Raw genomic sequence first — 14,452 nt, forward strand, 5'->3', positions numbered from 1 at the left:
GCTCAGTGGTTTCACACCTGCCTCACAAGTGCAAAGTCCTGAGTTCGATCTCTAGTACCACAAAATAAAAAAGCAAGAAAAAAAAATTAAATGAGCCAAATAGCCTAAAAGTCCACATTAGCATATGCATATTATATTCACTAGGATAGAATGTTGCTTTATATGACTGTTTTATAGCTGCTGATACATATTTTTAAGTATATAGCTTTTGCAAGCAAAAAAAGAGGTAAACTTGAGGCATTTGTAGATACATGGATGTAACATGAGAACATAATGTAAAGTGAAATAAGTCACATACATAAGCTCAAATATTGAATGCTGGGGATTTAGCTCAGTGGTGCTGCCACCTGCCTCCCAAGTGCAAGGTCCTGAGTTCGATCACCGGTACTTAAAAAAAAAAAAAGCCACCTGCCTCTCAAATATTGAATCGTTTCTCTTATATAAGAAACACTATCTACATCTATATTTACATCTCTAAATAGCAAAATTGAAGAGACATAAGTAAGAAGTAAGGAGTTCAAATACTTCTCCAAATTATAAATTCTATTGTTTTAAAATATTTCAACATATATGCTAATTAGTTTTATTTATACTACTAGTTTATCTTAGTTTTTTGAAAAGAAATATTTGTGTAATCTGTTTCTATTTTGTAAGAATCTTTTTGGTTTATGCTTGTACTCTGAGTAACTACTTTAAAGATAATGACATATTATCCTCTTATTATTTGATTATGAAATTTTGTCTTATTTTGCCATAAAATAAAAATCTCTCCAAAAGAATGAACTCATCATACTATTCAGGCAATTATAAAACAAAAAATTGTTCTTTGACTTGTAGTACTTAAATGTGACCAAAATAATAATACTTAAAATGCTTTAAGTTAAATGTGTCTACATTACATTATGCTTGTTCTTTTTTTCTCAAAACCAATGCCACAGTATACTTGAAAGCTTGCCCCGTATCTTACTTTAAGAACACAGAGCATAAAATTAAATAGCAATAATCCCAATAACCTCTATTATACCAGTGACTGGAATAATGTTAGTTAATAATTCTTAAGTGTTCACTATGTGCTAGGGAGTTTATATACTTTCTTTTATTCTTTATGATAATAATTCCATAAAATATACAAATCATTATTCTAATTCACATATGAAAAAATTAAGATTTTTGAGAAAATACCTTATCTGACCAAGAGTAAAGCTACTCAATGGCAAGGGTAGAATTTGAACTATAAGAACCTAAGGCATAAACATTTTGCTGTGCTTCTTGGTTCCTATGTCTACAAAAAATAAAAATCATATACCACAATTCCCAGAGCTGCATCTTTTAAAAGTATAAATTATACCTCCAAGCCAATATTTAGGTAAAAGGAAAAGGTATCAGTCATCAAAAGTACTAAAAGCTTTATTTTACTTAGCAAAAAATCAGAATTTTAGTGTTGGAAGGTGTAGCATAAATCATTTAGTTTGACAGCAACTTAGCACAAATGATAAAACTGGAAACTTTGGCTTAACTCTTACGGTTTTATAAAATAAAGGGAATTCAATGATGATGACTTTCCTACAGTTATCATTGACACAGTACTCATTAACTGATTCATTAATCCATTCATTTGTTCGTGAAGACATCTTTCATTTCAGCTAACAAATACTTAATGAATGTCTGGTGTGCAGCAAACAATGTGATAGGCTCCGGATTCTGCTGTCAAAAACAAGGGTGGAGGAAAGGAGAGAGAAGAAAGGAATTGAAATGTGTTGTATACACGTACCAGTTCCCTACAGTAAATGTGATCATTATGTACTGCAAACATGCTAACACTGTAAAAGTTAAAAAAAAATTGAATATGACAGTTCCATTCTCCAAGGCGCTCACAGTGTGGACGGGGAGGAAGATGCACATGGAAACTGATAACTACAATATAATGGGATAGGCAAAGCTGAATGAATATGGTAAGGAGTTACAGTTCTGTTGGAAAGGTCAGGTGGGCTTCACAAGGAAAATCATTACATTAAGAGATAAAAAAAGAGGCCAAGGAAATTTAGTATGGAGTAATCAGAAGTAGCAAGTCATTTTGAATTGCTTGAAGCACATTCAGTAAAAGCAGATGATATCAAGGATGTCTTTTTATTTGATGGTGTATGGGGCAGGGCTCAGTGACCTGAAAAGAGTGCCCCTCCCAAGGTCAGCCAACTACTAGAAATAATAAAAGGTAGCACTTAGAAGACTGCCTTTCACATGCCTGTTAACCAATCCAGAGCGCACTTCCTCTACCAGGCCCTCACACTCTGTGTCAATATTCCTCTGCCTCAATCACCCAGGGCTAGGTACCAGAAAATCTGGAACCTTCCCTTACTTCCTGGGGCCCACAGAAGTTTTTCAAGCTCCCCAATCATGAGCCTGCATGCTCTGCTTCACCTAATCCTTCCTGAAGAAGCCACAATACAAGCTTTTGCCCAAATTGTCTCCCCATTCTCCTGGTTTCAGATCAACACTGGTGGCTTCTACACATGGCCCTGCGTGGCATGGTGTGCCTTCTGCCCTTAGAAACTATATTGGTCAGCTTTGCATAATTATAATGAAGGGCTACCTGCCCTTTGGGTAGGAACACTCGCACCCAGGGTGGGCACCCTCAATCCCAGCATCACATCCTTAATCCCAGCATCACACACCCTAGATCCAGGCACCGCTAAGAAGCCCCACTTATGAATGCATGAGGCTTTAGGGGGACATCTAGATATAAGCCATATTATTCTGCCCCTGGCCCCCACAAGACTCATGCATATCCCTTCATGCGAAAGGCATTTAGTCCATCTCTAAGACTTGCCAAAGTTTCAGCATTGCTGAAAAGTCCAAGTCCAAAATCTCCTCTGAGATTTAAGGCAGTGTCTTAGCTGCAAGCCCCTGTACAAATGAAAAGAAAGTCAAACACTTCCAACATTCAATGGCACAAGATAAACATTCCCATTCCAAAAAATATAAATTGGAAGATAGAAAGGAACAGGACCAAAACAAGTTCAAAATCCAGCAGGGTAAACATTAAGACCCATGGTTCCACGTCCAGCATCTGCTGCAAACTATGCTAAAATGTGTACTACAAAGGGCTTGGTGGCTTCAACCCTACGGCACTGCCGATGGTTGCAGCTCCCATGGCTTTTCTCTTGAGCTGGCTCTGCTCCCTCCTTGCAGCTTTCCTCAGATGATCCACGCTCCTGACTTCTCCAACCTTCTGGGGTCTCCACTGCACCTTCAACTTCACACTCCCAGCTTCACACACTGCCCTCTCAGTGGCACACTGCTTAGCCTTCCAGGCCTTCTTCTGACATCTGGGTGGAAGCCTTCCTGACCCCACAACTCTTGCATTCTGCATGCACCTAAAATCAGCACCATACGGATGACTCCAGGATGTGCGTCTGGCTGGAGCAGTAGCCAGACTTCTTTCGCTCTTATCTGTAGGGGTGGAGTACCTGGATTGCTGAGTGCTCTGAACCCAATCCCGAGGTTCTCTAGGCTACCACTATTCTGGAACATGGTGCTCTAGGGCTCCCTTCTCAAAATGAAGTCTTTCACCTTTGCAATATTGAGGCTAAAAAAAATCTGGCATCCTGCTGGCTCTTGTGATGTCCTCAAGCCATTTTTTCAATTGGTCTCTTCCTTCTCAGTGACAAATTTTTCCTGTTTCATCTTTGCAGCCCGCAACTCTAGTGGAGTTTCCTTTCACCAAACTTGAAACTCTTTAAATCATTCTGCTGGACTCTTTTCTCTTGATTCTCAAAAATGACCTGGCTAAAAGTTCCCAACAGTAGCCATGCCACCACCTCAACATTAGCCTGCCTTGAAATTCCTCCCACAAGATTAATTAGTCTGCCGCCTTTCATCTCAGTCTCAGACAAAGTCTCTGGGCATGAGCAAAATACAGACAAATTTTCTGCCATGGCATAACAAATATTGTCTGGAGTCCAACAGCCAATGCACTCCTTCTTCCCAACAGAAACTTCCTGAGTCTGGTCTTCACCTGCTATATTTCTATCATCATTCTGATCTTCTGAGCTCTGACCAGTATCTCCCATCAAGTATAGCTTAAAGGATTCCAAGGCTAGTTCTTCAAACCTTTCCAAATCTTCCCACAAGCCAGTTCCAAAAGCTTCTGAACCACATGGTCAGGTACAGTCACAGTAATGATCCAACTCTCAGTACCAAAATATATCTTAGTTGCTTTCCTCATTGCTGAAACAAAATACCCAACACCCAGAGTTAAAGGAGGAAAGGTTTATTTTGGCTCACACTTTGTAGAGGTTTCAGTCCATACTTGGCGGTCTCCAAGGCAGGGTGGCATGGCAGAGGGGCATCACACAGGAAAAACAGTTCATAGTGTGGCAGGGCAGGAAAAAGGCAGCAGGTAGCAATCAACAGCAGCAGCAGCATCAAGAGCCTTCTTTCTGTCCCTTATACTGTATTCTATCCAGGCTACCTGCCCTTTGGGTAGGAACACTCGCACCCAGGGTGGGCACTTATAATCCCAGCATCACATCCTTAATCCTAGCATCACACACTCTAGATCCAGCCACCTCCAAAAAGCCCCATCTATGAGTGAATGGGCTTTGGAGGGACATCTAGACACATGCCATAACACCAGATCTCCCTAAACCCAAGCCTTCACTCTTCCAGTCCTCGTCACTATCTACCAAATAGTTGTGTGGTACCATCATAGCATGTATCCTAGACATACTGGAAAAGTATGGAAAATTAACAGTTAGTAGATATTTACAATGTGCCTCACACTACTCTAAAAACTTCATCTGCATTGGCTCATTTAATTCTCCTATCAGGTTTATTCTTTTTCCATTTTACTGGGGAAGAAACAGATGCTGTTGTATAGATTAAAATCTAGGCAGCCTGGTCCCAGAGCCCTATGGCAAAGCACTATCATCTAAGTGCTGGCATTCATTACTGCTTCTTCCTGCTGCTCTTAGGCTGCTTCAAAATTCTCCCCATGGCAGCCAAAGAGATACTATTGAAACTCAACACATTGATCTTCTGCTAAACTCTACAATGGCTCTAGCTCACTCAGAGTAAAGGCCAAAGTCCTTTCTGTGGCTTATACTGCATGGGCTTCCTTCCCATCCCTTTTCTCCTTGACTCACCTCTGGTTGTTTTCCCCACATTCACTGCAGTTTGGGCACAATGGCCTCCTAGAGCTTCCACGACACCAGGCTGTCTTCAGCTTTGGCATATGCTGCCCCCTCCACATGGATTGCTAAGAGACTCTGATCTTCACCTCATCTTATTCAAGTCTATATCCAATGTTGATGGATATTGGCTAAAACTGCAAATCTCTGCTTTTGCTAGAGTACTCTTAGCTTCCTCTTTTGCTTTATTTTTCATACTTCACTCACCACTGCTAGGCACACTACATGTTTTACTTTAATATCCTGTTTGTGCTTTCCCTCCATTGGAATATAATCTCTTTGAGGGCAGGGTTTACTGCTTATTCTGTTCAATGCTATATCTCCAGTATCCAGAACAGCAGTTGGTGTGCAACAAGTCCCCACAAAATATTTGATGTATGAAAAATGAATAAATCCATCCAAATAACTACAAAAACTGGGGTAGAAAGACCAAGAATGGACTACCTGTCTTATAATGAGGAATATATCAGAGGCTGGGTACAAAGTAGGTGGGGAAGATTAGTCCCAGGAAAGGAAAAAAGGAAATGGCTGTCATGGGCTACGATGATGTCTTCTAACTCCAGGGATCCTTAAGTGACTGCTGTATACTTTCTTCCAGCACAAGGATTCTTCATTTTGTTTTGTCCCAAGGACCTCTTTAGCAGTTCGATAAAAAAAAAAAATCTGAGTCTTTCTCAGGGCAATGTTTTTAAGTGCCTAAAATAAAGGTAATAATATTTACCTTGCACAGATAAATAGCATCAAAATAATTGCATCATACTTTTGCAACATAAAGTGCATATTTATTAAGATCTGGCAGCTGATCTAATAACTCCTATAATTTTAAAGCAGAAATAACTATCGGTAATATTTTTAGATACTTATAACAAATGTGATGCAATATGAAAATGTTTTAATTTATACTGCTGTAAAAGTAAAATATAGCTACTACGATTTGTGTTCATGGAAATTCTAATCTTAGGTCAGATATTAGTGGAAATAAATAAGTGATATTTTTCTCATCCAAGTTCATAGTCCCTTGAATTCTATTCCCCAAATCTTGAAGAGTTGACTGACATCATGATAAGAATACTTGCCCTATGGTCAGTCTCAGGGTATATTCAAAAGGGAAGCATATAAACACAGACTGAGGTTCCATTATTTCAGTAGCAGAAGAGAGAAAAGAAAAAAAATCAGAAAACCTCCACTATTTCCCAAATTCCTTTAATTATAAACAAACCTTTTCACTCTCTAGAGACTAGGCCTAAAAATACAAGTATATGTAAGTTTTAGTGTATCCAGCTATATATGTTTCAATAATAGGACAACAAATTACTTTCTAACATTGATGACAAATCAAAAGCAGGAAAAATCTGTTGCCGGGGGAAGGGGGGGCATTTGGATGAATACATACTAGAAAGAAATACGATAAAAATTTGAAGTATAGATTTATGTAGCCCTGTTTATCTTTCTCTATTCCCTGAAAAGTAAAAACTATGCTTTAAAGTTCTTTATGTTCTCTTTAAGGTCTCTGCAGGCAGCTTCACAAGAATTATAGTTAGGGATTTCTTCTTATCCTGGTTGTCATCTTTAACTTTTTGCAAGAAAATTGGAAAATACTTCATACCAGACAACCTCTTTTGAGAGTCACAATGTCAGCATTCAAAATGCTGTAGAATCTTGCAGTAAAGAATTTTGCTTAACTTCATTTAACCAAATACTTCTCTATCTTATTTGGTCATAATTTTTTCTTTTTAATACATATGTTTATCACAGCAATTATAAGACTTTATTCTTATTAATGACTACACAATTCTTTCCTTCTTCTAGGACATAAATTCCTCTGCCTCGGGGAAAATATGTGGTTCATCTTTTCATTGCCAGTACCTAGGAATATCAGGTATTCTGAAAGTCTGTAAATGTTTGGTTGGTTGGTGGTTAGTGAGTTGGCTGATAGGCTGGCTGGATGAGTGATGAATGAATGAATGAATCAGAGGTATGAAAAGAAATAGTTTGGACCAAGCTTTCTGTACATGTTACCTCTGCAATATGCAAGAAAATTTTAGAAACCCTGAAGTGAGGTCAACAGTGAGAAAGAATAAGAAAGGACAAATGGTTGTTATCAGTTAACTTCTCAGTGAAATTCTACCTACACAGTTACATTTAAACCAAAATATGTGAAACTTACTGACAAAAAAGGAGGTAATAGTTCTAGTTAATCATTTCCATAGTTCAGAAACCAGAGAGACTATGATATTCATGATTAAACTAGCATTTCATTTGCATTCTATGAAATTATTGTGACATCTTAGCAACTGTCACATTTCCTAGCAGTAAATTATGTTATTTAATAGGAGGCCTTAAAGGCCAAAATCCAGAACAATCCCAAAATAGTTTCTAAATGTAACCTTTGATGGCGTGGATCACATTTGTATAAGATAACGTAATAAAAAGACATTTGTTGACCTCCAGGTTTATCAAAATATATTTGTTGGATTTTCAATGCTGTAAGATTTTAAAGGATGTGTTTTCATAGTCCATCTGTTTTTGGATTCTAATCAACTAATTCCACCCACTTCTGAATTTCCTAAGCAGAATTAATAAGAAAGCAACATCTGCTGCTTATAGCAGAGTGAAATATATAGCATTTTTGTTTATATAGAGCTTAAGTTCACAATAAATCTTCAAAATTAAAATTAATACTCAGGGAGGTGAGTAAAAGCTCACTGTTGCCAGACCATGACTTTTTTAAAAGAACAAAACAAAACACACATACTCAAGAACTTCTCATCAAAGACTAAGGGGTTCCAAATCTACTAAATGCTGGTAGGTCCCTAAGTAATAGTCTAAACTCAAGATTCAATGCATTTTTTCTACATCTATCTCCAGCTTTCAAGAGTAAAATCTATTTATATGTACCTAAAATTTAAATCAGTATCTCAGGTTAAACACTTAACCACTGGATAAAGTTAAACAGGCATTGGTGTTTTCTTATTTATTTTTATTTTATGAGAAAACAAAACAAAATCATCAAATAATAAGAGAATAGCAATAGTTTTACACTGTGTATCATTTTCTTCAAAGTAGTTACTCAGAGTACAAGATATAAACAAAAAATTCTTGTAAAAAAAGAAACAGATAACACAAGTCTTTCTTTTCCATGAACTAAGATAAACATAATAAAAATGAAAACAACATATATACTAAAATATTTTTAAAACAATACAATTTGTAATTTGGGGAGGCATTTGAACTTCTCCCTATTTCTTATTTATCTTTCTTTTATTTTTTTCTTTATTTGCTTTTCTTATATAAAGAAACCATGCAATATCTGAGCTTGTATGTCTTACTTATTTCACTTAACATTATGTTCTCAAGTTGGATCCATTTACTTATGAATGCCTCAAGTTCATCTTTCTTTATGTCATTATACTAAGCCATTATAAATAATGTATAAATACATACACACATACAATATGTATAAATACCACATTTTCCTTATCCATGCAGCTGTCAATGGACATATACTTGGTTTCCACAATCTAGCTATTATAAATTATGCTGCTATAAACATGTGTATGCATGTATTACTGTAATATGATGATTTTAACTCTTCTGGGAAGAAACTTGGAAGAGGTATAACTGAGTCAAATGGAATTTCTAGTAGTTTTAGTTTTTTGAAGAATCCCCACACTGATTTCCATAGTGGCTGTTACTAGTTTATATTCCTACCTAAAATGTAGTACAGTTCTTTCCTCTCTACATCTTCACCAGCATTTGTTATTATTAGATTTTCAGCCATTCTTTCTTGGGTAAGATGGTATCTCAATGTAGTTTTAATTTGCATTTCTCTGACAGCCAGTGATGATGAGCATTTTTTCATGTATTTATTGGCCATTTGTACTTTTTCTGAGAAGTGTCTATTCATTTTGGTTGTCCATATTTGGATTGGGTCTTTTATTTTGGGAAGTCTAATTTTTTTGAGTTCTTTATATATTTTTTATATTAGTCCTCTTGTCTGTAGAATGGATGGCAAAATTTTTTTCCCGTTCTATAGATTGCCTCTTCACGTTGGTTGTTTCCTGTGCTGTACAAAAACTTTATAATTTGATATGATCTCATTTATTGATTCTCGGTATTATTTCTTGTGCCACTGGGGATCTGTTCAGAAAGTTCTTGCCTATGCCTATATCTTCCAGAGTTGTACCTATTCTATGTTCCTGTATATTACATGTTTTAACATTAGATCTTTGATCCATTTTGGTTTTAGTTTAGTACATGGTGAGATATATAATCTAGACTCGATCTTCTACATGCGGATATCCAGTTTTGCTAGCACCACTTATTACAGAGATTATCGTTCCATATGTTTGTGGCTCCTCTGTTGGTGTTTTAAGCACATTTTTGGTATCTATTCCAAAATATGGCAGCCATTCCTACCAAGAATTTTCTTTATCTATGGTAGATAAACTATCTAGCTGTTCATGCCCACATCCAAGTTCTACCAGCTCTTTACAAAATGTATTTTGCAATGTTACTGCCTAAACCCAGGAATCCATCCTCTCTAGTCTGAATTACTTTATTTTCTTCTAACCAATTTGCTACATGGTCGGAGTGCTCTTTTGAAATGTAAATTCAATAACATCATCTCCCCAAATAAACTTTTTCAGGGAGCTTCTATTTCACTTGGAGTACACACAAACTAGCTACTCTGACCTAAACAATCTCTTCGATTGCACTGTAGGCTACTCTTCTCCTTATACTCTCAGCTTCAGCCAAACTGGGTTTTTTTGAAATCCAAGAATGTGCTAGGTTCTTTCAATAGTTGCAGCCTCCACTCATGGCTGTTCTTTACCCTTCAGGATTCAGAATAAATGAGACTCTTTCAGGAATACCTCCGCTTCATCTAAGCCAGAGCCTGCTGTGATAAGCCCTTACACAATTAATTATCAGACTTCTTTATAGCATTTAACATAGCTATAATATAGACACATGTATGTAATTACTTATTTAGTACTTGTTTATAACTTCCACATCCTGAACACTCTACACCCTACACCCCACAATATACTCAATAATTTTAGTTGAATGAAGCAAAGTAAATCCCAATCCAACAAAAATGAAGATAAATGGCAAAAATACCTTAAAGTGGAACTCATTTCTTGCTTACCCTAGGCCTATACCATAGAGAATCTCTGAAACTTTTAGTAAAAAACAAGATTTTTTGATATTTTGCCCTATTCTTTTTTTTTTTTTTTTTTTTTTTTTGGTACCAGGGATGGAACTTGGGACCTTGTGCTTGTGAGGCAGGTGCTGGACTCACTGAGCTAAATCCCTGGCATGCACTACTCTTTGTATATTTTCTTTCTTTCTTTCCTTCTTTCCTTCCTTCCCTCCTTCCTTCCTTCCTTCCTTTCCTTCCTTCCCAGGGATTGAACTCAGGACCTGTGCTTGCAACACAGGTGCGGTGCCACTGAGCTACATCCCCGGCCCTCTATATATACTGTTCATATTGTTATAATTACCATTGGCTACTTCAGATTAAAGTCTGTATTTTAGAAACATATGAGCCAACATAGACAGTATTCCAATGCTTAATTCTTAAATAGGGTAATATGAAACACCGATGTGATAAAGTAATTCTCTATCAGAAGATCTGGTGGCCCCTGGGGATTGGAACATTGGCAATCTTCTAAAGAAGACTGTGTTCTAAATTGTGGCTTAGATATTTCTTCTGGCTAGTACCAAACGCTCCAGAAAATATTTTTAATATCTAAATATCTATCTATATATATCTCCCATCAGAATAAAAAAACACACTCTAAAAACAATGAATCAAAACAACTGCATGTTACTACAAAATGCCAAACTCAATGGAAACAAAGTCTGTGTAAATAGGGAAGGGAGCACAGGTAATGGGGAAAAAATAAGAACCAAGATACATCATGTACAGGTACAAGCACCCAATGATAAATGTAAATGTACTGTATACCTAAAATGTACCAATGAAAGAATTTAAGCAAAAAAAAACCCCAAATGCCAAACTCTCCCAATCATGATATAATCACAAATGGAATGGGGGAAAAAGAAAGTGGGGTTGCATTCTGTGATCAGAACTCCAGTTCTGATACTTAATGGCTAGAACAACCAAAAAGAAAATATTTTCATTTTAAGTTAACTTAGTTGAAAAATCTAAACACTACGGGAAAAGAATATGTGAAATTCCAAACCTAAGACATCTAAATTTGAATTACTTCTGCCTTTTCAGGAAAATGTAGTTGATCCAATTATATATTTGAATAAGATTTTGTTTTTATTTTTATAGAAAATTATTATAAAATCCTGTATTCAGTAGTTGAATGTTAACTGCTTTTCTATTACTCACTAATTAGATCACATTGCTTCATCTTTTTATATTGATAAAGTTATTTCTTTTGACAAGTTTTGAAGTTAAGCTCTCAACATCAAAGAAATTCAAGACAACTAATAATCTTGGAATATATTTTTTCAGTATGTATTTTCTCCTTTTTCAAGCTATCTGTATTAAACCCCCTAAAGCCATGTACTCTTCAAGAGAAATATTTTCTTTAGTCAGGATATTTTATTTAAAAGGTATTGCTATTTACTGTACCAATTATTTTTCTTTATAAAATTCATCAAACTCATTAAAAACATAGAAACTAAAGTCAACCCTCATTCTTTATGGGTTCTATCTTTGCAAATTTCCCTAATCACTAAAATTTATTTGTAACCCCAAAGCGAGTATTAATAGGATGTTGATAGTTATCAATAGACGTGTAGGGCAGGAAAAGTGAGCAGAGAGAAGGGGAATTTAAGGAAAATTATATTAACTGTAAAAAACATCAAATTAAAGCTTTTGTTCTATCTGATGAAAACTGAATGAAAGAGAAGAAATATTCCATAATTCTGAAGATAAGCAAATAGAAATCATCCAAACTAAAGAACAAAGAAAAAAAAGATTTTTTAAAACGTACAGAACTCCAATGGCCTTTATCAAATGGTCAAATACATATGAAATCAGAATCCCAATAGAGGAAAATGTAGGAAGTATAAAATTTTAAAGAAATATTACCTGAACTTGTTTTTTAAATTTGATCAAAAACACCATCTAAAGATACAGGAGTTTCACTGAATGCCAAGTAGAATAAGTACAAAAAGACTCATAGCCAGGCATACAGTAATCAAATTATGGAAAACCTAATATAAAGCTACACTAATTAAACTTACATAAAATTGGCACAAGATTTGATATACAGATCAATGTAACTTCACAACCTAGAAGTAAGATATCACAAATGAATAGGAAAGAAAGCATTTAATAAGTGATTCTATGATAATAGGTAACACTTAGGAAAGTGAGGGAATCAAATCTTCACCTTGGGCTACAAGCAACAACAAAAAATTTAAATGTATTAAAATAATTAGATAAAAAATTAAATTGCAAAATAATTAGAAGAAAAAAATACATTTTTTCAATGAGGAAGTATCATTAAAACTTTCACAAAAGTAACTGTCCTAATGTATTTTCTGCTGCTATGACAGAATACTGTGGACTGAGTAATTAATAAAGAAGAACTTTATTCAGCTCAAGGTTCTGGAGGCTGGTAAGTCCAAGACCAGGCAGCCTTCAGGCACTAGTGTAGGCCACATTCTCCTTCATAAGCCAGAAGGCAAGTGAGTACATGCAAGAGAAAAACACAAGAGGCAGCCTCACTTCATAACAACTGGTTCTCCTAAGAAACTAATCCATCCTTGTGACAGTAAGAACTCCTGAAAAAAAGCATTAATCCCTCTTAACCATCTAATGACCTTTTAATGCTATCACTTCCCAACAGTACCACATTGGCAGTCAGATGCCAACATCAGTGTCACGTGGACAAACCATATTTAGATCACAGCAGCAACCAAAAGTTAAAACACTAATAAACTCATCTATTTATTGGAATCTTCTCTATGTAAGCTCAATTAAAAATTAAACTGTGGAAATATATGAAGTGTACAGAAAGAATGCATAAAATGACTTGAAAAGAGTAGAATGGATTAAAATACATTAATCATACAATTTACAAAGAAAAACATATAACTAGGCAATAAATGTGAAGAAAGTAAACTGTTACAAATAATAGTAAAACAATGAAATAACCATTGCACCTACTAATTGAGACATATTTTAGTTTAATAACCCTTAATACAGTATTAAAAACTATATACTCATTATTGGCAGGGATGTAAACTGGAACAAGCTTTCTGGAAAATAGAGCTTTGAGCTATTTATACCTTTTAACTCACTTCATAACAACTGGTTCACCTAGTAACTAATCCATCCCTGCAACAGTAAGAACTCCTGAGAAAAAGCATTAATCTCTTAAGCACTTAACCTCTTAACTATTTCTGGGAATCTTTTCTAAGGAAACAATCAGTTGCACAAAATACAGTATATGGAAGAATGTTCAGTGTAATTTGGTTATAAATATGAAAAATTACACACATAATTCCTAATTATTGAGAAAATGTCAAATTATTTTCTAACATAAAACACTATATAAAAGTCTAATACAATTATGTTTTTGAAGGATTTTGAATGACATGAAAAATGCTCAGTATGATCCTCTTTAAATCTGTGCATACTGATTGATCTCAATTAGTTTATAACATTAGAAACTTTGGCTAAAGGGATAATGATCCACATTTTCTTTATCAAACTATTTAATTTCTACTTTTTCTTTAATAGTCATATATTACTATTTATAACCACAAAAAAATTACTTTAAAAACCAAATTCCAGAAAACAGTGCAAAGCCTTGAAGGAAAGAGAGGAAAACAAAGAATAGGTGGAAAATCTTATCAGAGAAGGAAAATACATTCTTCTGGGACTTGAGAGAGAAGGTGAGTGTGAATTTACAAATACATACATTGTGTGAAAGCAGAAAGTTAGGAAATCATGCTTAATTTTCTCTATGAAGTAGGAGATGATGCCATCTTTTCTGTGGAAAAATGATGAAGCCACTGTAAACAGCTTAAAGAAGATAATGAGGAGATAAAATAGTCATTGTGAAAATTAGTAGAAAGAGAAAAATAGAAGAATTTTTTAAAAGATTTCTGGGTGGCAGTACTGGCCCAGCTTTGATGAGAGATTATAACTTGTATCAATATGAATCTATACTGAAGTGTACCTTTCATTTAGTAGAACCTTTCAGTCTGTGCATAGGAATGTGGTAGGTGGTTAAATTTATCTAAAGTTTGAGTCATCAAGGTGTCCTCAA

The 14,452-nt window shown here is 35.3% G+C and overlaps 1 protein-coding gene across 15 annotated transcripts in view; it reads right to left on the reverse strand.

The window, feature by feature from the left end:
* Nme7 (NME/NM23 family member 7) overlaps nucleotides 1-14,452 on the reverse strand; it is a 192,535-nt gene that overhangs the window by 66,172 nt on the left and 111,911 nt on the right. The window lies entirely within an intron of this gene.

Source organism: Heterocephalus glaber, unplaced genomic scaffold (genome assembly GCF_053883595.1).
Source record: "Heterocephalus glaber isolate CG9 unplaced genomic scaffold, H.glaber_assembly_v1.0 deba00000738, whole genome shotgun sequence".
Classification (NCBI taxonomy): Eukaryota; Metazoa; Chordata; class Mammalia; order Rodentia; family Bathyergidae; genus Heterocephalus; species Heterocephalus glaber.